Source organism: Protopterus annectens, chromosome 1.part1, assembly GCF_019279795.1.
Source record: "Protopterus annectens isolate FY-2018-M chromosome 1.part1, PAN1.0, whole genome shotgun sequence".
NCBI classification, from domain to species: Eukaryota; Metazoa; Chordata; order Ceratodontiformes; family Protopteridae; genus Protopterus; species Protopterus annectens.
This window is the reverse complement of record NC_056726.1, coordinates 677,170,674-677,195,366: the sequence shown is the minus strand read 5'-3', so window position 1 is coordinate 677,195,366 and position 24,693 is coordinate 677,170,674.

The window sequence follows — 24,693 nt, the reverse complement described above, 5'->3', positions numbered from 1 at the left end:
AAAAGGGATAATTTACTATTAATACCTGTGCGACCGTCTTTCCTCACCGAAAAGCAAGTTTACCTGCTGATTTACCTGTTTTAAGCCTGTTTTTTGTGTTTTCTCATACCTCCACTGGTAAAAGTTTGTTTGTTTGAATTTAACTGTTGAGGCTGCCCACTCAACTGAGCTAGCCTGTGTTTATAATTTACTGTACTTTTCCTGCTGTTTTTCTGAAAAAAAAAAAAAAAAAAAAAGTCCTTGTTTCCCACCTTTCCTGACCTAGAATAGTACCTTATACAGGCATTGTTGTATTCTGGACTTTGGAATAGTTCCTGTGTTGCCCATATCCTTACTTGGATAGAATGAAGCTTCTTTCTTCACGAGTGGGAGTGGGGAGGTTTGAGCAGCCTATCTGTCTCTGGAGGAGTGAGCTCAGCACAAGAATCTTGTAGTTTATTTGCCGTTTTGGGCTAATTTTTAGCTCTTTAAAGTTCACTGTATAAAAACCCGCTTTGGAGAGTTTTTTTGCATGTTCCTACTGAGCAACAGCTCCTCGTGGTCCTGCAGAGTAGTGCTAGCTGCAGAGAAATAAAAATAGTGACTGCTTTCAAAATTTAAGTATAATTTACTGTTACTATGTGTGCGACCATCTTCCCTCACCAAAAAGTGAGTTTAAACTGGTGCTTTTCCTGTTTTAAGCCTGTTTTTTGTGTTTTCTCATACCTGCACTTGTAAAAGTTTATTTATTTGAATGTAACTGTTGATGCTGCCCACTCAAGTGCGCTAGCCTGTGTTTAGAATATACTGTACTTTTCCTGCTGTTTTTCTGAAAAAAAAGAAAAAAAACAAAAAAAAAATCCTTCTTTCCCACCTTTCCTGAACTAGAATAGTCCTTAGTACAGTCATTGCTGTATTCTGGACTTTAGAATTGTTCCTGTGTTGCCCATTTCCTTACATGGATAGAAGGAAGCTTCTTTGTTGACCAGTGGGAGTGGGGAGCTTTGAGCACCCTATCTGTCCCAGGAGGAGTGACCTCAGCCCAAGAATCTTGTAGTTTATTGGCCGTTTTGGGCCATCTTCTAGCTCTTTAAAGTTCCCTGTATAAAAACACGCATTGGAGTGGTTTTTCATTTGTTCCTACTCAGCAGCAGCTCCTCGTGGTCCTGCTGAGTGGTGCTAGCAGCAGAGAAATGAAAAGAGAGACTACTTTCAAGATTTAAGTATAATTCACTGTTACTACCAGTGCTACTGTCTTTCCTCACCGAAAAGTGAGTTTTAACTGCTGATTTATCGGTTTTAAGCCAATTTTTTGTTTGTTCTCATACCTGCACTTGTAAAAGTTTGTTTATTTGGATTTAACTGTTGAGGCTGCCCACTCACATGCGCTAGCCTGTGTTTAGAATTTACTGTACTTTTCCAGCTGTTTTTCTGAAAAAAAAGAAAAAAAAAAAATCCTTGTTTCCCACCTTTCCTGACCTAGAATAGTCCCTTTACCGGCATTGTTGTATTGTGGACTTTTGAAAAGTTCCTGCGTTGCCCATTTCCTTACTTGGATAGAAGGAAGCTGCTTTGTTCACCAGTGGGAGTGAGGAGCTTTGAGCAGCCTATTTGTCCCTGGAGGAGTGACCTCAGCACAAGAATCTTGTAGTTTATTGGCCGTTTTGGGCCAACTTCTAGCTCTTTAAAGTTCCCTGTATAAAAACCCGCATTGGAGTGGTTTTTCGTTTGTTCCTACTCAGTAACAGTTCCTCGTGGTCCTGCAGAGTGGTGCCAGCAGCCGAGAAACAAAAAGAGTGACTTCTTTCAAGATTTAGGTATAATTTACTGTTGCTACCTGTGCGACCATCTTTTCTCATGAAAAATTGAGTTTAAACTGCTGATTTACCTGTTTTAAGCCTTTTTTTGTGTTTTCTCCTACCTGCACTTGTAAAAGTTTGTTTGTTTGAATTTAACTGTTGAGGCTGCCCACTCAAGTGTGCTAGCCTGTGTTTAGAATTTACTGTACGTTTCCTGCTGTTTTTCTGAAAAAAAAAAAAAAAAAAATCCTTGTTTCCCGCCTTACCTGACCTAGAATAGTCCCCTTATAGGCATTGCTGTATTCTTGACTTTTGAATAGTTCCCGTGTTGCCCATTTCCTTACTTGGATAGAAGGAAGCTTCTTTCTTCACCAGTGGGAGTGGGGAGCTTTGATCAGCCTATCTGTCACTGGAGGAGTGACCTCAGCACAAGAATCTTGTAGTTTATTGGCCGGTTTGGGCCAATTTCTAGCTCTTTAAAGTTGCCTGTATAAAAACCCACTTTGGCTCAGTATTTGTCTTGCTCCTACTCAGCAACAGCTCCTCGTGGTCCTGCAGAGTGGTGCAAGCAGCAGAGAAATGAAAAGAGTGACTGCTTTCAAGATTTAAGTATAATTTACTTTTACTACCTGTGCGACCGTCTTTCCTCACCGAAAAGCGAGTTTAAACTGCTGATTTACCTGTTTTAAGCCTGATTTTTGTGTTTTTTCATAGCTGCACTTGTAAAAGTTTGTTTGTTTGAATTTAACTGTTGAGGCTGCCCACTCAAGTGCGCTAGCCTGTGTTTAGAATTTACTGTAATTTTTCTCCTGTTTTTCTGAAAAAAAAAAGAAAAAAACAAACAAAAAAAATCCTTGTTTCCCGCCTTTCCTGACATAGAATAGTCCCTTTACAGGCATTGCTGTATTCTGGACTTTTGAATAGTTCCTGTGTTGCCCATTTCCTTACTTGGATAGAAGGAAGCTTCTTTGCTCACCAATGGGAGAGGGGAGATTTGAGCAGCCTATCTGTCCCTGGAGGGGTGACCTCACCACAAGAATCTTGTAGTTTATTGGCTGTTTTGGCCAATTTCTAGCTCTTTAAAGATCCCTGTTTAAAAACCCACTTTGGCACAGTTTTTCGCTTGTTCCTACTCAGCAACAGCTCCTCGTGGTCCTGCAGAGTGGTGCTAGCAGCAGAGAAGTGAAAAGAGTGACTGCTTTCAAGATTTAAGTATAATTTCCAGTTACTACCTGTGCGACCATCTTTCCTCACCAAAAAATGAGTTTAAACTGCTGATTTACCTGTTTTAAGCCTGGTTCTTGCATTTTCTCATACCTGCACTTGTAAAAGTTTGTCTGTTTGAATTTAATTGTTGAGGATGCCCACTCAAGTGTGCTAGCCTGTGTTTAGAATTTACTGTACTTTTCCTTCTGTTTTTGTGAAAAAAAAGAAAAAAACAAAAACATATCTTGGTTTCCCTCCTTTCCTGACCTTATACAGGCATTGCTGTATTCTGGACTTTTGAATAGTTCCTGTGTTGCCCATTTCCTTACATGGATAGAAGGAAGCTTCTTGTTTACCAGTTTGAGTGGGGAGCTTTGAGCAGCCTATCTGTCCCTGGAGGAGTAACCTCAGCACAAGAATCTTATAGTTTTCTGGACGGTTTGGGACAATTTCTTGCTCTTTAAAGTTCCCTGTTTATAAACCCACTTTGGCGCGGTTTTTCACTTGTTCCTACTCAGCAACAGCTCCTCGTGGTCCTGCAGAGTGGTGCTAGCAGCAGAGAAATGAAAGTAGTGACTGCTTTCAAAATTTAAGTATAATTTATTGTTACTACGTGTGTGACCATCTTTCCTCACCGAAAAGCAAGTTGAAACTGCTGATTTACCTGTTTTAAGCCTGTTTTTTTTTTTGTTTTCTCATACCTGCACTTGTAAAAGTTTGTTTGTTTGAATTTCACTGTTGAGGCTGCCCACTCAAGTGTGTTAGCCATTGTTTAGAATTTACTGTACTTTTCCTTCTATTATTCTAAAAAAAAAAAAAAAAAAGAAAAAAAACTAAAAATATCCTTGTTTCCTGCCTTTCCTGACCTAGAATAGTCCCTTATACAGACATTGCTGTATTCTGGACTTTTGAATAGTTCCTGTGTTACCCATTTCCTTACTTGGATAGAAGGAAGCTCATTTGTTCACCAGTGGGAGTGGGGAGCTTTGAGCAGCCTATTTGTCCCTGGGGAGTGACCTCAGCACAAGAATCTTGTATCTTATTGGCCGTTTTGGGCCAACTTCTACCTCTTTAAAGTTCCCTGTATAAAAACCCACTTTGGAGTGGTTTTTTGTTTGTTCCTACTCAGTAGCTGCTCCTCGTGGTCCTGCTGAGTGGTGCTAGCAGCAGAGAAATGAAAAGAGAGACTACTTTAAAGATTTAAGTATAATTTACTGCTACTACCTGTGCTACTGTCTTTCCTCACCGAAAAGTAAGTTTTAACTGCTGATTTACTGGTTTTAAGCCTGTTTTTTGTTTTTTCTCATACCTGCACTTGTAAAAGTTTGTTTATTTGGATTTAACTGTTGAGGCTGCCCACTCGAGTGCGCTAGCCTGTGTTTAGAATTTACTGTACTTTTCCTGCTGTTTTTCTGAAAAAAAAGAAAAAAACAAAAAAAAATCCTTGTTTCCCACCTTTCCTGACCTAGAATAGTCCCTTTACAGGCATTGCTGTATTCTGGACTTTTGAATAGTTCCTGTGTTGCCCATTTCCTTACTTGGATAGAAAGAAGCTTCTTTGTTCACCAGCAGGTGTGGGGAGCTTTTAGCAGCCTATCTGTCCCTGGAGGAGTGACATCAGTGCAAGAATTATGTAGTTTATTGGCTGTTTTGGGCCAATTTCTAGCTCTTTAAAGATCCCTGTATAAAAACCCACTTTGGCACAGTTTTTCGCTTGTTCCTACTCAGCAACAGCTCCTCGTGGTCCTGCAGAGTGGTGCTAGCAGCAGAGAAGTGAAAAGAGTAACTGCTTTCAAGATTTATGTATAATTACCTGTTACTACCTGTGCGACCATCTTTCCTCACCAAAAAGCGAGTTTAAACTGCTGATTTACCTGTTTTCAGCCTGTTTTTTGTGTTTTCTCATACCTGCACTTGTAAAAGTTTGTTTGTTTGAATTTAACTGTTGAGGCTGCCCACTCAAGTGCGCTAGCCTGTGTTTAGAATTTACTGTACTTTTCCTGCTGTTTTTCTGAAAATAAAGAAAAAAAAAACAAAAAAAGTCCTTGTTTCCCACCTTTCCTGACCTAGAATAGTGCCTTATACAGGCATTGTTGTATTCTGGACTTTTGAATAGTTCCTGTGTTGCCCATATCCTTACTTGGATAGAAGGAAGCTTCTTTGCTCACCAGTGGGAGTGAGGAGCTTTGAGCAGCCTATCTGTCCTTGGAGGAGTGACCTCAGCACAAGAATCTTGTAGTTTATTGGTTGTTATGGGCCAATTTCTAGCTCTTTAATGTTCCCTGTATAAAAACCCACTTTGGCACGATTTTTCGCTTGTTCCTACTCAGCAAAAGCTCCTCATGGTCCTGCAGACTGGGGCTAGCAGCAGAGAAATGAAAAGAGTGACTGCTTTCAAGATTTAAGTATAATTTACTATTAATACCTGTGCGACCGTCTTTCCTCACCGAAAAGCAAGTTTAACCTGCTGATTTACCTGTTTTAAGCCTGTTTTTTGTGTTTTCTCATACCTGCACTTGTAAAAGTTTGTTTGTTTGAATTTAACTGTTGAGGCTGCCCACTCAAGTGCGCTAGCCTGTGTTTAGAATTTACTAGTACCTTATATAGGCATTGTTGTATTCTGGACTTTTGAATAGTTCCTGTGTTGCCCATATCCTTACTTGGATAGAAAGAAGCTTCTTTCTTCACGAGTGGGAGTGGGGAGGTTTGAGCAGCCAATCTGTCCCTGGAGGAGTGAGCTCAGCACAAGAATCTTGTAGTTTATTGGCCGTTTTGGACTAATTTTTAGCTCTTTAAAGTTCCCTGTATAAAAACTGCTTTGGTGCGGTTTTTCACTTGTTCCTACTCAGCAACAGCTCCTCGTGGTACTGCAGAGTAATGCTAGCTGCAGAGAAATGAAAAGAGTGACTGCTTCCAAGATTTAAGTAAAATTTACTGTTAGTACCTGTGTGACCTCCTTTCCTCACCCAAAGCAAGTTTAAATTGCTGATTTAACTGTTTTAAGCCTGTTTTTTTTTGTGTTTTCTCATACCTGCACTTGTAAAAGTTTGTTTGTTTGAATTTAACTGTTGAGGCTGCCCACTCAAGTGCGCTAGCCTGCATTTAGAATTTACTGTACTTTTCCTGCTGTTTTTCTGAAAAAGAAGAAAAAAACAAAAAAAAAATCCTTGTTTCCTACCTTTCCTGACCTAGAATAGTCCCTTATACAGGCATTGTTGTATTCTGGACTTTTGAATAGCTCCTGTGTTGCCCATTTCCTTACTTGGATAGAAGGAAGCTTCTTTCTTCACCAGTGGGAGTGGGGAGGTTTGAGCAGCCTATCTGTCCCTGGAGGAGTGAGCTCAGCACAAGAATCTTGTAGTTTATTGGCCGTTTTGGACTAATTTTTAGCTCTTTAAAGTTCCCTGTATAAAAACTGTTTTGGTGCAGTTTTTCACTTGTTCCTACTCAGCAACAGCTCCTCGTGGTCCTGCAGAGTAGTGCTAGCTGCAGAAAAATGAAAATAGTGACTGCTTTCAAAATTTAAGCATAATTTACTGTTACTACGTGTGCGACCATCTTCCCTCACAGAAAAGCGAGTTTAAACTGCTGCTTTACCTGTTTTAAGCCTGGTTTTTTTTGTGTTTTCTCATACCTGCACTTGTAAAAGTTTGTTTGAATTTAACTGTTGAGGCTGCCCACTCAAGTGCGCTGGCCTGTGTTTAGAATTTACTGTACTTTTCCTGCTGTTTTTCTGAAAAAGAAGAAAAAAACAAAAAAAAAATTGTTGTTTCCCACCTTTCCTGACCTAGAATAGTCCCTTATACAGGCATTGTTGTATTCTGGACTTTTGAATAGTTCCTGTGTTGCCCATTTCCTTACTTGGATAGAAGGAAGCTTCTTTCTTCACCAGTGGGAGTGGGGAGGTTTAAGCAGCCTATCTGTCCCTGGAGGAGTGAGCTCAGCACAAGAATCTTGTAGTTTATTGGCCGTTTTGATCCAACTTCTAGCTCTTTAAAGTTCCCTGTATAAAAACCCGCATTGGTGTGGTTTTTCATTTGTTTCTACTCAGCAGCAGCTCCTCGTGGTCCTGCTGAGTGGTGCTAGCAGCAGAGAAATGAAAAGAGAGACTACTTTCAAGATTTAAGTATAATTCACTGTTTCTACCTGTGCTACTGTCTTTCCTCACCGAAAAGTGAGTTTTAACTGCTGATTTGCCGGTTTTAAGCCTGTTTTTTGATTTTTCTCATACCTGCACTTGTAAAAGTTTGTTTATTTGGATTTAACTGTTGAGGCTGCCCACTCACGTGCGCTAGCCTCTGTTTAGAATTTACTGTACTTTTCCTGCTGTTTTTCCTGAAAAAAAAGAAAAAAACAAAAATAAAATCCTTGTTTCCCACCTTTCCTGACCTAGAATAGTCCTTTACCAGCATTGCTGTATTGTGGACTTTTGAAATGTTCCTGTGTTGCCCATTTCCTTTCTTGGATAGAAGGAAGCTGCTTTGTTCACCAGTGGGAGTGGGGAGCTTTGAGCAGCCTATCTGTCCCTGGAGGAGTGACCTCAGCACAAGAATCTTGTAGTTTATTGGCTGTTTTGGGCCAACTTCTAGCTCTTTAAAGTTCCCTGTATAAAAACCCGCATTGGAGTGGTTTTTCGTTTGTTCCTACTCAGTAACAGTTCCTCGTGGTCCTGCAGAGTGGTGCCATTAGCAGAAAAACAAAAAGAGTGACTTCTTTCAAGATTTAGGTATAATTTACTGTTGCTACCTGTGCGACCAAAAATTGAGTTTAAACTGCTGATTTACCTGTTTTAAGCCTGTTTTTTATGTTTTCTCATACCTGCACTTGTAAAAGTTTGTTTGTTTGAATTTAACTGTTGAGGCTGCCCACTCAAGTGCGCTAGCCTGTGTTTAGAATTTACTGTACGTTTCCTGCTGTTTTTCTGAAAAAAATAAAGAAAAAAAACAAAAACAATCCTTGTTTCCTGCCTTTCCTGACCTAGAATAGTCCCCTTACAGGCATTGCTGTATTCTGGACTTTTGAATAGTTCCTGTGTTGCCCATTTCCTTACTTGGATAGAAGGAAGCTTCTTTCTTCACCAGTGGGAGTGGGGAGCTTTGATCAGCCTATCTGTCCCTGGAGGAGTGACCTCAGCACAAGAATCTTGTAGTTTATTGGCTGGTTTGGGCCAATTTCTAGATCTTTAAAGTTCCCTGTATAAAAACCCACTTTGGCGCGGTATTTTACTTGCTCCTACTCAGCAACAGCTCCTCGTGGTCCTGCAGAGTGGTGCAAGCAGCAGAGAAATGAAAAGAGTGACTGCTTTCAAGATTTATGTATAATTTACTGTTACTACCTGTGTGACCGTCTTTCCTCACCGAAAAGCGAGTTTAAACTGCTGATTTACCTGTTTTAAGCCTGATTTTTGTGCTTTTTCATAGCTGCACTTGTAAAAGTTTGTTTGTTTGAATTTAACTGTTGAGGCTTCCCACTCAAGTGCGCTAGCCTGTGTTTAGAATTTACTGTAATTTTCCTCCTGTTTTTCTGAAAAAAAAAAAGAAAAAAGCAAACAAAAAAAATCCTTGTTTCCCGCCTTTCCTGACCTAGAATAGTCCCTTTACAGGCATTGCTGTATTCTGGACTTTTGAATAGTTCCTGTGTTGCCCATTTCCTTACTTGGATAGAAGGAAGCTTCTTTGCTCACCAGTGGGAGTGGGAAGATTTGAGAAGCCTATCTGTCCCTGGAGGAGTGACCTCACCACAAGAATCTTGTAGTTTATTGGCTGTTTTGGGCCAATTTCTAGCTCTTTAAAGATCCCTGTATAAAAACCCACTTTGCACAGTTTTTCACTTATTCCTACTCAGCAACAGCTCCTCGTGGTCCTGCAGAGTGGTGCTAGCAGCAGAGAAGTGAAAAGAGTAACTGCTTTCAAGATTTATGTATAATTACCTGTTACTACCTATGTGACCATCTTTCCTCACCAAAACGTGAGTTTAAACTGCTGATTTACCTGTTTTAAGCCTGTTTCTTGCATTTTCTCATACCTGCACTTGTAAAAGTTTGTCTGTTTGAATTTAACTGTTGAGGCTGCCCACTCAAGTGCGCTAGCCTGTGTTTAGAATTTACTGTACTTTACATTCTGTTTTTCTGAAAAAAAAGAAAAAAACAAAAACATATCCCCACCTTTCCTGACCTTATACAGGCATTGCTGTATTCTGGACTTTTGAATAATTCCTGTGTTGCCCATTTCCTTACATGTATAGAAGGAAGCTTCTTTGTTCACCAGTTTGAGTGGGGAGCTTTGAGCAGCCTATCTGTCCCTGGAGGAGTTACCTCAGCACAAGAATCTTATAGTTTTCTTGCCGGTTTGGGCCAATTTCTAGCTCTTTAAAGTTCCATGTTTAAAAACCCACTTTGGCACGTTTTTTCACTTGTTCCTACTCAGCAACAGCTCCTCATGGTCCTGTAGAGTGGTGCTAGCAGCAGAGAAATGAAAATAGTGCCTGCTTTCAAAATTTAAGCATAATTTATTGTTACTATGTGTGCGACCATCTTTCCTCACCGAAACGCGAGTTGAAACTGCTGATTTACCTGTTTTAAGCCTGTTTTTTTTTTTTTGTTTTCTCATACCTGCACTTGTAAAAGTTTGTTTGTTTGAATTTGACTGTTGAAGCTGCCCACTCAAGTGTGTTAGCCATTGTTTAGAATTCACTGTACTTTTCCTTCTGTTTTTCTAAAAAAAAAAAGAAAAAAAAATATATATCCTTGTTTCCTGCCTTTCCTGACCTAGAATAGTCCCTTATACAGACATTGCTGTATTCTGGACTTTTGAATAGTTCCTGTGTTGCCCATTTCCTTACTTGGATAGAAGGAAGCTGCTTTGTTCACCAGTGGGAGTGGGGAGCTCTGAGCAGCCTATTTGTCCCTGGGGAGTGACCTCAGCACAAGAATCATGTAGTTTATTGGCCGTTTTGGGCCAACTTCTACTATTTAAAGTTCCCTGTATAAAAACCCGCTTTGGAGTGGTTTTTCGTTTGTTCCTATTCAGTAGCTGCTCCTCGTGGTCCTGCTGAGTGGTGCTAGCAGCAGAGAAATGAAAAGAGAGACTACTTTAAAGATTTAAGTATAATTTACTGTTACTACCTGTGCTGCTGTCTTTCCTCACCGAAAAGTGAGTTTTAATTGCTGATTTACTGGTTTTTTTTTGTTTTTTCTCATACCTGCACTTGTAAAAGTTTGTTTATTTGGATTTAACTGTTGAGGCTGCCCACTCAAGTGCGCTAGCCTGTGTTTAGAATTTTCTGTACTTTTCCTGCTGTTTTTCTGAAAAAAAAGAAAAAAACAAAAAAATCCTTGTTTCCCACCTTTCCTGACCTAGAATAGTCCCTTTACAGGCATTGCTGTATTCTGGACTTTTGAATAGTTCCTGTGTTGCCCATTTCCTTACTTGGATAGAAAGAAGCTTCTTTGTTCACCAGCAGGTGTGGGGAGCTTTTAGCAGCCTATCTGTCCCTGGAGGAGTGACATCAGTGCAAGAATTATGTAGTTTATTGGCCGTTTTGGGCCAATTTCTAGCTCTTTAAAGATCCCTATATAAAAACCCACTTTGCACAGTTTTTCACTTGTTCCTACTCAGCAACAGCTCCTCGTGGTCCTGCAGAGTGGTGCTAGCAGCAGAGAAGTGAAAAGAGTAACTGCTTTCAAGATTTATGTATAATTACTTGTTACTACCTGTGCAACCATCTTTCCTCACCAAAAAGCGAGTTTAAACTGCTGATTTACCTGTTTTAAGCCTGTTTCTTGCGTTTTCTCATACCTGCACTTGTAAAAGTTTGTTTGTTTGAATTTAACTGTTGAGGCTACCCACTCAAGTGTGTTAGCCTGTGTTTAGAATTTACTGTACTTTTCCTTCTGTTTTTCTGAAAAAAAAAAGAAAAAAACAAAAACATATCTTGGTTTCCCACCTTTCCTGACCTTATACAGGCATTGTTGTATTCTGGACTTTTGAATAGTTCCTTTGTTACCCATTTCCTTACTTGGATAGAAAGAAGCTTCTTTGTTCAGCAGTGGGAGTGGGGAGATATCAGCAGCCTATCTGTCCCTGGAGGAGTGACCTCAGCACAAGAATCTTGTAGTTTATTGGCCATTTGGGCCAATTTCTAGCTCTTTAAAGTTCCCTTTATAAAAACCTGCTTTGGCGCGTTTTTTCGCTTGTTCCTACTCAGCAACAGCTCCTCGTGGTCTTGCAGAGTAGTGTTAGCAGCAGAGAAATGAAAAGAGTGACTGTTTCCAAGATTTAAGTATAATTTACTGTTACTACTTGTGTGACTGCCTTTCCTCACCGAAAAGCGAGTTTAAACGGCAGATTTACCTGTTTTAAGCCTGTTTTTTTTTTGTGTTTTCTCATACCTGCACTTGTAAAAGTTTGTTTGTTTGAATTTAACTTTTGAGGCTGCCCACTCAAGTGCGATAGCCTGTGTTTAGAATTTACTGTACTTTTCCTGCTGTTTTTCTGAAAAAAAAGAAAAAAAACAAAAAAAATCCTTGTTTCCCGCCTTTCCTGAACTAGAATAGTCCTTAGTACAGACATTGCTGTATTCTGGACTTTAGAATTGTTCCTGTATTGCCCATTTCCTTACATGGATAGAAGGAAGCTTCTTTGTTCACCAGTGGGAGTGGGGAGCTTTGAGCACCCTATCTGTCCCAGGAGGAGTGACCTCAGCACAAGAATCTTGTAGTTTATTGGCTGGTTTGGACCAATTTCTAGCTCTTTAAAGTTCCCTGTATAAAAGCCTGCTTTGGCGCTGTTTTTCACTTGTTCCTACTCAGCAACAGCTCCTCGGGGTCCTGCAGAGTGGAGCTAGCAGCAGAGAAATGAAAAGAGTGACTGCTTTCAAGATTTAAGTATAATTTGCTGTTACTACCTGTGCGACCGTCTTTCCTCACCTAAAAGCAAGTTTAAACTGCTGATTTACCTGTTTTAAGCCTTTTTTTTGTGTTTTCTCATACCTGCACTTGTAATAGTTTTTTTGTTTGAATTTAACTGTTGAGGCTGCCCACTCAAGTGCACTAGCCTGTGTTTAGAATTTACTGTACTTTTGCTGCTGTTTTTCTAAAAAAAAAAGAAAAAAAAAAAATAATATCCTTTTTTCCCACCTTTCCTGACCTACAATAATCCCTTTTACAGGCATTGCTGTATTCTGCACTTTTGAGGCTGCCCACTCAAGTGCACTAGCCTGCGTATTGAATTTACTGTACTTTTCCTGCTGTTTTTCTGAAAAAAAAGATAAAAACAAAAACATATCCTTGTTCCCCGCATTTCCTGACCCAGAATAATCCGTTATACAGGCATTGCTGTATTCTGGACTTTTGAATTTAACTTTTGAGGCTGCCCACTCAAGTGCGATAGCCTGTGTTTAGAATTTACTGTACTTTTCCTGCTGTTTTTCTGAAAAAAAAAGAAAAAAAACAAAAAAAATCCTTGTTTCCCGCCTTTCCTGAACTAGAATAGTCCTTAGTACAGGCATTGCTGTATTCTGGACTTTTGAATAGTTCCTGTGTTGCCCATTTCCTTACTTGGATAGAAGGAAGCTTCTTTTTTCACCAGTGAGAGTGGGGAGATTTGAGCAGTTTATCTGTCCCTGGAGGAGTGACCTCAGCACAAGAATCTTGTAGTTTATTGGCCGTTTTTGGCCAATTTCTAGCTCTTTAAAGTTCCCTGTATAAAAACCCGCTTTAGCGTGGCTCTGCACGATTTTGCCCATAGTGCAGCATCGGGCAGTGCCTCTTAACCAGGCTTAAACCATTCTCGGCTCCACAAAGGCTGTTTTTCACTTTTTCCCTTAGATCTGATCTATTCTCTCAAGTAAAGACCTTATTCTAAAGCTATAACCTAGCACTGCTTTAACAAGCAATTATATAAGTTAGCCCTAGTAAACTAATAGCACTACATCCTCATATACTCCCTAAGCATACTCGTTCCCCTAGTGGTCCTTTTTGCCAGCCTTAAAAGAGTTACTTATACTATACTGGCACGTCCAAAGGTCAGTTGCCAGTTTCTGCTCCAGTCCAGCTGGTGAATCTAGGAATCCTGAGCAATGTTACAACTGCCTCATGTACACAGACAACCCTCTCCTCCTTCCAACAAATACTAATATATGTGAGAGATGCAACCATATAGCCAAACTGGAGGCTAAGCTCTCTCAACACAATACTGTTGCAGCCAGTCAGGAGGAGAAGGTAACAATACACACCACAAATCCAGTCACACATAGACCTACCACATCATCAAATTAAACACATAAACACACTAAAACATACTCGGAGGCTCTAAATACAAATCTGCCTAAACAGCAAAGACCTCCAAAGCAGACATCCAAGCAACCTCTACCACTCAACAAAAAAAATGAAACACATACTTCACAAAATCAGTGTGCCAAGCAGTCACAGCCCTTAAGGACAAACAACACACCTGATACACTTGTAATAGGTGACTCTACCGTCAGGCACACTGACGTCCCACTCACCCAGCTGAACAAGGAGAAGGTCACAGTAAGCTGCCTGTCAGGCGCCAGGATCCGTCACATAACACAAGCACTCAGGTCACTCCAAAGCAAGTACAAATATGACTCTGTCATCATCCATGCTGGTGTGAATGACCTGAGCCGTACCTCCCTGGACTACATGAAAAGAGACATAGAGGAGCTCTCAGATCATGTAGCCCAGACAGGTATGACCCTGACCTTGAGTAGCATCTTACCCGCACTGAACATGATGCCACAGTATAAAGACAAAATGATCAATTTTAACAAATTGCTAAAGTTCTGGTGTCATTCATCCAGTGTCTGTCAGCCTGGGATAACATGCTCAAAAAGCCATGATGCTTCGCTAGGTACGGCTTGCACCTGTCACCTCTGGGCTTTCGGATACTGGCAAAGGCTCTTGCCACCCCCATAGTGCCTTTTTTAGGCAAGGCTCAAAAGACAAACCCACCTCCATAGACAACACAAGGAAAACAAACTAAGGGTAATGCTACTCAACGCCAGAAGTCTAAACCTCAAAATGCAAGCACTCGAGGCTCTCCTCAGCATGGAGAATATCGATGTCTGTGCAGTGACAGAGACTTGGTTCAAGGCTCCCGAGAGCACCCCAGCACTACCAGGTTATACCTCATACCATGCATTTTGGCCTCAAAAATCAGACCGAACCACAAAAGGAGGGAGAGTATCCATATTCATCAAGGATACCCACACCTCCAGGTTAGTGGCACTGAATGAAGGATCAGAAACCATCCATGTGCAACTAATAGTGGGCAAAACTGCATTTTAGTTTATAGCCTGTTACAGACCACCATCCCAGACTTTGGAACCTCACGTGGCTTTCCTGGGAACATTGGAGAATATGAATGTCTCTCCAAATACCTTTATATTGGGTGACTTCAACTACCCAAGCATAGACTGGGAACATTACTCAAGCCCTAACAGCCTAGCCCAGAGGTTGCTGGAATTTATAAACTCAAATGCTATGGAACAACTGGTCACCAAGCCTACAAGAAGGGTAAACATACTTGACCTAGTCATCACAGACATGGGGACTCTATGCTCTACAGCAGAGGCACACCCCTCATTGGTAAGATCAGACCACAAATTAATCTCGCTTGACATCCACATCCCAACCCCACCACCACTCCAAAAAACTACAGTAAAAAAACATCTCCAAGGCTAATTTCACACTCCTCAAAACCGAGGTGAAATCACTCAAAGCCCCTGGGCCAGTGGAAACTATGGCCCAAACAGCAGAGTCCTATCTAAATGCATTCTATGGACATCTTCAGGAATGCATGGATCATGCAATCCCAAATAAAACCAAGACCCAATCCTCCAAAGGCAGACGTCCTGTCTGGTGGACCACGGCCATAAATAAACTATACAACAAAAGGAGAAAGCTACTGCAGGATAGAGCAAAATCCCTCAATAAGAAGGCATCACTGATCAGTACTAGCAAAAAACTATGGTCCCTCATAAAATCTTCCAAGGCCAGCTTCGAGAGAAAAATTGCACAAGACACTAAAGATAACCACAAGGCTTTCTTTAGTTATGTTAGAAACCTGGGTGGCAACTCCCAGATATGCTCGGAGTTAGTCCAAAATGACAAAAAATACACTGAACCCACAGACATTGCCAACATCCTGGCGGACAGGTTCAGTGCAAACTTCTCCCCCTCCCCCCCTTCCCTCCCTAAGGAGCAATTATCTATCCCAGCAGAGAGTCGTCTGCCTGTCATCACAGATGCTCAGTTAGAAGCTGCCCTTTCCAAAGCAAAAAACACAGCATCAATGGGACCAGACGGTGTCCCGGGCTGCATCCTACAGGAACTTCAAGAGGAGCTAAAACCTCATATTAGGCTACTGTAATCTCAGCCTTTCTACAGGTTATGTACCCAAGAAATGGCGTACAACAACAGTGGTCCCACTCCATATAGGTGGAGCCTCAACAGACCCTGGGAACTATCACCCCATAAGCCTGACTAGCTTAGTCTGCAAGGCCATGGAGCGGATCATCATGGGACTCATAAACAAATACATTGGGGAACTACAGATGCTAGATCCTACACAATTTGGCTTTGTTAAAGGCAGATCCTGCCTCTTGAACCTGGTAGACTTCTTTGAAACAGTCACCAAGGCCATAGATGAAGGGAAGGTAGTCCACACTGCCTACCTGGACCTCGCAAAAGCCTTTGACACCATAACCCACTCTGGCATCATAGATAAGCTCTCCAGCCTAAATATCAACCCCTATGTCATAAGATGGGTTGCAAACTGGCTCAAGGACAGAACCCACATGGTCAGAATTGCGGGAGCTATGTCAGACTCTAAATCTGTTACAAGTGCGTCCCACAAGGCTCAGTCCCAGGACCGCTCTTGTTCGGTATATATTTTCCAGAGGTACAGGCCAACACGGGAGGACTATGGCTGACCAAGTTTGCAGATGACTGCAAAATGGGTGCCATAATTGACTCTCCAGCTGACACAGGCATCCTCCAAAAGGGTCTCACAGAGACAGACAACTGGTGCCAAAGCCATGGCCTGAAACTAAATGCCAAGAAGTGCATAGTCATTAGCATTTAGAGCTAGGTGATCAGATTGCATCCATTGTCAAAAAACAAAGTGCCCACAAACTACCATCTAGGTGGTAATCCATTAAGTACGGAGGAAGTAATTAGGGACCTGGGAACCCAAGTTGATAGTAATCTCTCCTTTGACAACCACGCTGCCAAAGTGGTTAGAAAGACCTTCTATATAGCCCACCTCATCATGAAAGGGTTCACATCTAGATCCAAGGAGGTCATTGTGCCGCTTTACTCATCCCTCATCAGGCCCATAATTGAATACAATGCCCCATTTGAGATGTACCTTACCTGTCACCTGCAGCAACTGGAGAAACCACAAAAGTACCTCACCAAGAGGATCAAGGGTCTCAAACAGATGACCTATGCTACCAGGTTAAAGAAACTCCAGCTCTACTCAGTTGCATACCGCGTACTTAGAGGCGATCTGTGCCTGACTTATAAAGCCATGTCCAACCCAAAATTAATGGACATGCTCCACCTCAAAAAATCCAAATCCACTAGAGCTACGCACTCAAGGGATTTGAATCTCAACACAGAAATTAATAGGACATGCTGGAGAGAGAGATTCTTGACCCAGAGGCTCCCAGTATTCTGGAATAGAATCCCAGTCCATATCAGGCAGAGCCCCTTGCTGACTCGCTTCAAGAGAAATCCTGACGAGTGGATGGGAGATCATAAGTTCACTCCGGGGATCACTTCTGTGTCACTACTAGACAGAGGCTCAATAAAGTAACCAAAAAAGGGCACAGTAAAACCCATTTTTTAAGGGGTGGTGTAAGCCAAATACACTCTGGCTAGGCTGGTAAATGCCCTAGGGCATATAGCCTAGTATCAACCTATGAACCTATAAACCTGTGATCCCCCTGGCCAGTATTTCTTTGGCAAGTAACACTAAAAGGTCATCTTGCTTGACCAAGGCCAAACATATGTTATGACAAGGTTGGAAATTTGGGCTGATTTGTGCCTTTCTAGGAATCCCACTGAAAATCTTACTAATAATTTATCTAATGTTTAGACTTTTGGGTAGTCTGACAATGTCCTCTTCAGTATTTCATCCATGATGGGGAAAGCATGGATTTTTTATACACCAAAAGGGCTGAAAAAACGACCACCTCTAGCACCCCCAATAGAAACACCTACTCCAGTCTTCCCTTACCCTGTTGCTATAGGCTGACCTATCTCAGCTGCAGGTGGAAGTTTAATCAATGGCTGGCCATCCTTTTCCCATCAGGTGACTGCTGAGTTTATTTTGCCAGACCAGAAACATAAGTGCAAGAACCAATATGTTGAATAAGCATACAATCCACTGGTATAGTCCTAACAGGCATTAATCTTGCCTCTGCAGTGTCAGAAAAAGTTAAAATTCTAAGTTTGTTATCACACCTAATCAGGTATCTACATGCCTCTCTTCCCACCTCAGTGTCTTGTCTATTGCCTTCAGTTTCCTAAACTTTAATTTATACCATAGCCAGGATAATCCTTCCTTAAAATGCAGAGCCTCTCAGATATTAACAAAGTTTGAAAGAAATAGAAGGACCTAATGAGGGTCATTTTCAATTATAATGGCTAAGAAATAAATGAATCCTTCCACACACTTGTCTTAACTGTGAATACTTTCTCTATCTGTTTTTTCCCTAGGCTGTTAACACAGATACAATATTCCAGTTGCCCAAAACATTCATGTCCATGAGACACTAGACACTTTCACTGTCCACTATGTAGTTACCTTTTATGACTTTATCCATAATGGATATGGAGACGTGATATATAATCACTGAACCAGGACCCCTTGAAAACATGTATACAGTGCCAGATTGGTTATTGACAACCCCATGTTGGTTTGATAATAGCAAGTGAGAAAAAGACAGAAGAGTGGATGCTCCTTCTGAATGAGAGTCAAGCATCACACTGGAAGAAGTTCATGCAGGTGAACACAATTTCTCTTCAGTAAACAAATCAGTCTGTTTCTTTCTGTTTCTCTTCCATTGCCAACCAATCTATCAATCACACTGATCTTTTATCTTTCTTATTGCCGTGTCTTTCCTTTTTATCCCCAATACTGCTCCTCCAGTGAACCTTTTCTCATCTACAAATACTACAAATATTCCCTCCTCACCCACCTCATCATCTTACCTATCTACTGTTATCTTAACCTCTCCACTATCAGAACTTTTGCTACTTATGTTTTTTCTTGACTATCTCTGTGTATAATCTTCCTCTTCATCCTCCTCCTCCATTTTTCATTAATGTCACTATACATATACTGAACCCATATGTGCATTATCATTGCTCTTGTGTCTCAAGCTATTAGACGTTAACATATCTTTGACTTATATAAAATAATATAACCTATAAAGTATATGATATATGTCTTTACTAATTGTTTCAATACCACAAAGTGATGCTTAAAATGTTTGATTTTTATTGTTGTTCATTGTAAATATGTATTTTATAAGGAGCTTGTCTCTCCAGGCTTCCATTGAAAATGGGACTTGTGCCCAGTCAGACTTTCCCAATAAACAAAAGACAATAAATAATAAAAATGAAAGATGTGAGGAACATAAACTTTATAAATGCACATTAGCTCCATCCTTCATAATGAGGTACATTTGAAATGTATGCTGTTATTTATTTGTTTACTTATTTTATTTTACATTTGTTGACCGGGCTAGTCTAGCTGGATATATGTCCATTTTCAGTAGAGGCCCGGGGAGAAAAGCTCCACACATTTCAAATAAAGTTCACATCTACAGAAATACATATTTAGAATGCTAATACATTTTCTGTAAAGAAAAGAGAAATAATATGAGGTTGCAAATTTATAAAGTACATATAAAGAAGGCTACACATATTTGACTAGACTTAGTATAATTAAGTGAAGTTACATTTAATTGCTGGTAAAGAATAATAGCTAAGAAAAGAAAAGAAAATATAGTATAGATGTAGATAAGAAAGGAAGATAAAGGAGAGTGAAATGGAGAAGCAGTTAAGTAATACATCTAGAAGTAATATGTGACATTTTTTAGAGAATCAAGTAATAAGTAAGACTGAGATAGAGAGGAAGCACAGTAGTAGTTAAGATGAAATAGTTTCAGAGATGAGAAGCATAGTAGTAGTTAAGATGAAATAGTTTCAGAGATGAGAAGCATAGTAGTAGTTAAGATGAAATAGTTTCAGAGATGAGAAGCATAGTAGTAGTTAAGATGAAATAGTTTCAGAGATGAGAAGCATAGTAGTAGTTAAGATGAAATAGTTTCAGAGATGAGAAGCATAGTAGTAGTTAAGATGAAATAGTTTCAGAGATGAGAAGCATAGTAGTAGTTAAGATGAAATAGTTTCAGAGATGAGAAGCATGGTAGTAGTTAAGATGAAATAGTTTCAGAGATGAGAAGGTAGGTTGATTCAAGTAATGAGGGATAAGTTGGTCGGTCAGGTTTAGAACAGGGGCACATCCAATGTGTTTTCAGGAAGAGTTTAAGTTTATATTTAAACAGAGTAATAGAGGGAACTGTGGTAAGTTCAGAGGGAAGTAGGTTCCAGGTTTTTCCAGTAGAATTAGAAAAAAGACAGTCTCCAGCTCTATTGTTTGATTTATTGACATATACAAGAAATTTTTGTGAAGAGCTTAGGGATTTCAGGTTATCATAGGGGTGAATAAGGTTAGATAGGATGGGTGTTTTGGCAGGTTGATAAAGTATTTTGTGGACGATGGCCAGTTGATTAAATTTCAGCTGCTGCTGTAGTTCAAGCCACCCTAGATGCTTTAGATTAATACAGTGGTGTGTTCTGTATGGGTTACCTGTGGCAAATCTGGCTATGCTATTATAGGAGTTTTCTAGTTTCTTAAGGTTATTTTTTGACAGATTGGTAAATATGGGTGAGGCATAAAGAAGGCTGGAGATTAGATGGGTGTGGGCAATAGTTTTTCTAATTGCAAGAGTGAGGAAGGATTTGATCCTATAAAGAGAGCCTTTTTTTATTAGTAGTTTTCAGAATGTTGTTGATATGGGCATTAAAGTTTAGGTTATTGTCTATGGTGATACCTAGTAGTTTGGTAGTTAGATCTTGGGATATGAGTGTACCATCATTGGATGATACAGTGAAGTCTATTTGGGGGAGATTTACTGGTAGGTGTAAAAAGGAGAAGTTTAGTTTTTTTAGGGTTTAATGGGAGACAGCGTTTTATAAACCATGTTTCTACAGAGTTAAATATGTCTTGAGAAAGGGAGTGAAGTTCTGATACAGATGTGGTTGAGCATATAAGTGTGGAGTCATCCACGTATTTTATACATGTAGCTTGGGGAACTACTTGGTGAAGGTCATTGATGAATATAGAAAACAGAAGAGGGCCCAGTATGGAGCCTTGAGGAACACCAATATTAACAAGTAGATGGGTAGAAAGAACGTTGTTCCAGAGCACAGCTTGATGTCTGTTATTTAAGTAGGAATGGAACCACTTTATAGCTAGTGGGTCGAGAGACAGAGATTTGAGAATGTTTATGAGTATAGTGTGATTTACCATGTTGAAAGCCTTGGACAGGTCTATGAAAAGTGCAGAGGAGAGCTTGTTAAGATTACGGTTGTTATTTATGGTGTCAATAAAGGAAAGGGGGGCAGTAGTTGTGCTATGGGAAGGTCGAAACCCATGTTGGGAGTTGGAAAGCAGGTTATTATGGAGAAGGTGGTCAAGGTTATATCTGAAAAATTGATGAGGTCCTTGTTTACCCTACTGAATTCCTAACTCCTCTTATTTATTTATTTATTTATTTATTTATTTATTTATTTATTTATGTCATTTTGATGACTGGGGACGTCCACTGGGCCAAGAAGAGCCCATTTTCGGTGGAAGCCTGGGGAGAAAAGTTCCATGCAGAATTCAATACAGTATATACATGTTGCAAGATACACATAATATTGAAAAAAATATAGTATGCAAAATATACAGTGGGGAAAAGCTCCAAGCAGAATTGAATACAGTATTTACATGTTGTATGTTGCACATAATTTTGAAATTGTACAGTGGGCGAAATATACAATATGTAGTTATTGAACATACTAGTTCAGGTACACTGTGAGGGTTGAGAGAGCATACAGGTGCTGTAAAGAGAAGTACATCAAGGTAGTGGACTGTCTTGTACATTGAGCATTGGGAAAGTAGCATACATGTATTGGGAAACAGAGGGCTGGAAATATTTAGATATAGATATTGGTCATAGTAGCTTAGATGCACATTGAGAGTTGAGAGAGCATACAGGTACTGTAAATAGTAGTACATTATAGGTAGTACACAGTCTTATACATTGAGCATTGAGAAAGAAGCATGCATTTACTGGCACAGTAGTATATATGTGGTTGGGAGTGGATTCTCAGAATGAGGGATAGTATATAAGTTATGGAATAGTAAGGAGGAGAGGGAGAGATGGTAGGGAGCATACATAAAAGAATCACAGGCATAAAGCAGATGCCTTATGCTGACCACCTTAAAAAACTCTAGCTATACTCTGTTGCATATCATCTACTCAGAAGCAATCTCTGCTTAACATACAAGGCCATGTAAAACCCAGAGCTGTTGGACATGCTACACTAAAGAAATCCCAATCCCTCAGAACCACACTCTCCAGGGATCTAAACCTTGTCATCACAATAAACAAAACATGCTGGAGGGATAGGTTCCTGACCCAGAGGCTCCCCACACTCTGGAATAGACTGCCCATACAAGTCAATCAGAGCACCTCCTTGGCCCCCTTCAAAAGGAACCTTGACGATTGGATGGGAGAAAGGAAATTCACCCCAGGGATCACGTCAGTTGCCCTGCTAGACAGGGGTCCAGGGAAGTAAATAGTGTGGGAAGAAATAGTCAGGGGAATTGTTATGGCTAGGCTTATATAGGCTCTAGGGCCGATAGCCTAGTAACAACCTATGAACCTATGTACTGGCACAGTAGTATATATGTGGTAGGGAGTGGATTCTCAGAGTGAGGGATAGTATATAAGTTGTAGAATAGTAAGGAGGAGAGGGAGAAATGATAGGGGGCATACATGTATTGGTACAGTAGTATATATGTGGTAGGGAGTGGATTCCCAGAGCGAGGGATAGTATATAAGATATGGAATGGTAGGGGACATACATGTCCTGGTACAGTAGTATATATGTGGTAAGGAGTGGATTCCCAGAGTGAGGGATAGTATATAAGTTATGGAATAGCAAGGAGGAGAGGGAGAGATGGTAGGGGGGGCATACATGTACTGGTGTAGTAGTATATATGTGGTAGGGATTAGATTCTCAGAGTGAGGGATAGTATATAGGTTATGGAGTATTAGGAAGGAGAGAGAGTAAGGGGGGGTTAAGTTGGAGCGTGACAAGGGCATTCCCATTTAGATGTTAAGTGGGAGAACAAGTGAGATTTTAATTTGTTGTGGTTAGATATATTGTGTCGCATGGCAGGAAGAAAATTCCACTGTTTTGCTATGGAGCAGGAAAGTAGCAGTTGGTCAAGGGGACACGAAGGTTTATAAACTTGTATGAGATTTTGGTTTTCGGATCTGAGGGAGCAGTTTGGTATGTAGGGTTTTAAGGCTGTAGCGAGAGAGGGACAGTTTGTAGGTTTGAAGTTGATCTTGTGGGCAGTTGTGAGTTGGAGGTATTTCAAATAGTTTGGAAGTTTGAGCCATTTGAGGAAGTCCAGGGAGTGGCAGTGATGGGATGAATTTTTTGCATTTGTTGCAGATCTGCATATTTTGTTGTAACAGGTTTCTAGTTTGGATCGTAGGCCAAGTTGGAGATTAGTGAACAGGGGGGCATCATACATAAGACAGGGGAGAAGGAAGGTGGATGCCAGAGTTTGTTGGGTAGAGGAACTGAGGTTGTGTCAGTAGAGGAGACCAATTTTTTTGATGTTTTTTTTTGATTGAGGAGTGTATGTGGGTATCAAATTTTAGGTCATTGTCAATGATGATGCCTAGTAGCTTGGTAAAAGGAACAATTTCTAAGGTGATGTTATATTTGCTGAATATGAAGAATGAATATTTGTCGAAACTGGAGTTTCTGTCAGGGGTAAAGATCATTAGTTTTGTTTTATTAGCATTTAGCTAGGTGATCGGATTGCATCCAGGTTTCTGTTTTGGAGAATGCTAGCTGGGTTTTCAGTAGCAGGAGGATGAGCAAATATTGGTTGAGTCATCTGCGTACTGGATGACAGAGGATTCAAGAATTGAGTGGTGGAAGTTTTTGATAAATATGTTAAAGAGCAAAGGACCCAGAATGGAACCTTGGGGAACTCTGGTCAGTGTAGGTAGGAAGGGAGAGGTTGATGTTTTCCATTGGACAGCTTGTTGGCATTTGGAGAGGTAGCTGTAAAACCAGGCTATGGTGGTGGGAGAGACATGTAGGGTGGAGAGCTGGGATAGGAGTAAGGTGTGGGAGATGGTGCTGAATGTCTTAGAGAGGACTAAAAATAATGTTGATATGAATTTGCCACTGTCATGTGCCATATTGATGGTTTCAAGAAAGGAAAGGATGGCTGACATGATACTGTGGCCAGGCTGGAAGCCATGTTGAGTGGGGGAGATTTTTTTAGGGTTAGGTAAGGCATGAGTTGAGCATGGATAGTTTTTTCTAGTATTTTTGAAAGAGGAGAGAGTATAGCGAAGAGTCTGAAATTGGTGGTATCTGTGTTTTGACTGCCTTTGTGGAGTGGGATGATGTAGGCATGGCACCAGACTTTAGGGAAGTAGGATTCTTGCATAGATCTGTTTGTAAGTATAAAGATAGGGTAGGCTATGCTTTCTGTAGCTAGTTTGAGGAAAGTAGAGGGTAAATTGTCTGGTGCATTGCAGCATGGTCTTAGTTTAAGGAGCAAGGTTTTTATTCTACTTGTGGGGATGGGTGAGCAGCTGAAGAAGGGGCTAGAGGGGGAGGGGTTTGAGGGAGGGTGAGGGAAAGAGGAGGACAGTTTTGTGATACAATCTATGAAGAATGTGTTAAATTGGGGGAAAATTTCTAGGTCTGTGAGGTTTGGGTCTGGACAGGGGTTTTCTTTATTACCAGGGTGGAGAATGGAGGTGATGGAGTTTCAGAATTGTTTTGGGTTGGTAAAGTGCATGGATTGGAGTTTGAAGTAGTAGGCTTTGTGGTCTTTTGTTATTAGTTTTTTTGTAGAGTTCCAGAGTTCTTTAAATTCCAGAAGGCAGTTGGAGGTTTTTTTTTTTTATATTGTTTCCATTTTTTGTCACACTGGCGTATAGCAAGTTTAGTTTCTTTAGATAGCCAGGGGCAAGGATTGGTTTTGATGCGTTTGGTCCTTGGGGGGAGCATGCTGGTTTAGAAGGGTGAGGAATGACTGATTGAAATATGATACAGCACTATCTAGTGGAAGTGTTTTTACAGGCGTCCAGTTAATATCCTTTAGATATTCTGAGAAAGTTTGAGGGTTGAAAGAGGGGAGGTTGAGGGTTTGAGTGTAGTGGTGTTGCTTTTGTAGAGGAGAGGGGAGACAGTCAGAGAAGGCTGGTAGGTGGTCACTGAGAGGGTCTAGTAGTATTCCAGCATTGGAGGTACTGTTGGGGTGAGTAGTTAGAATCCAGTCTTTGATGGATCTGGAGG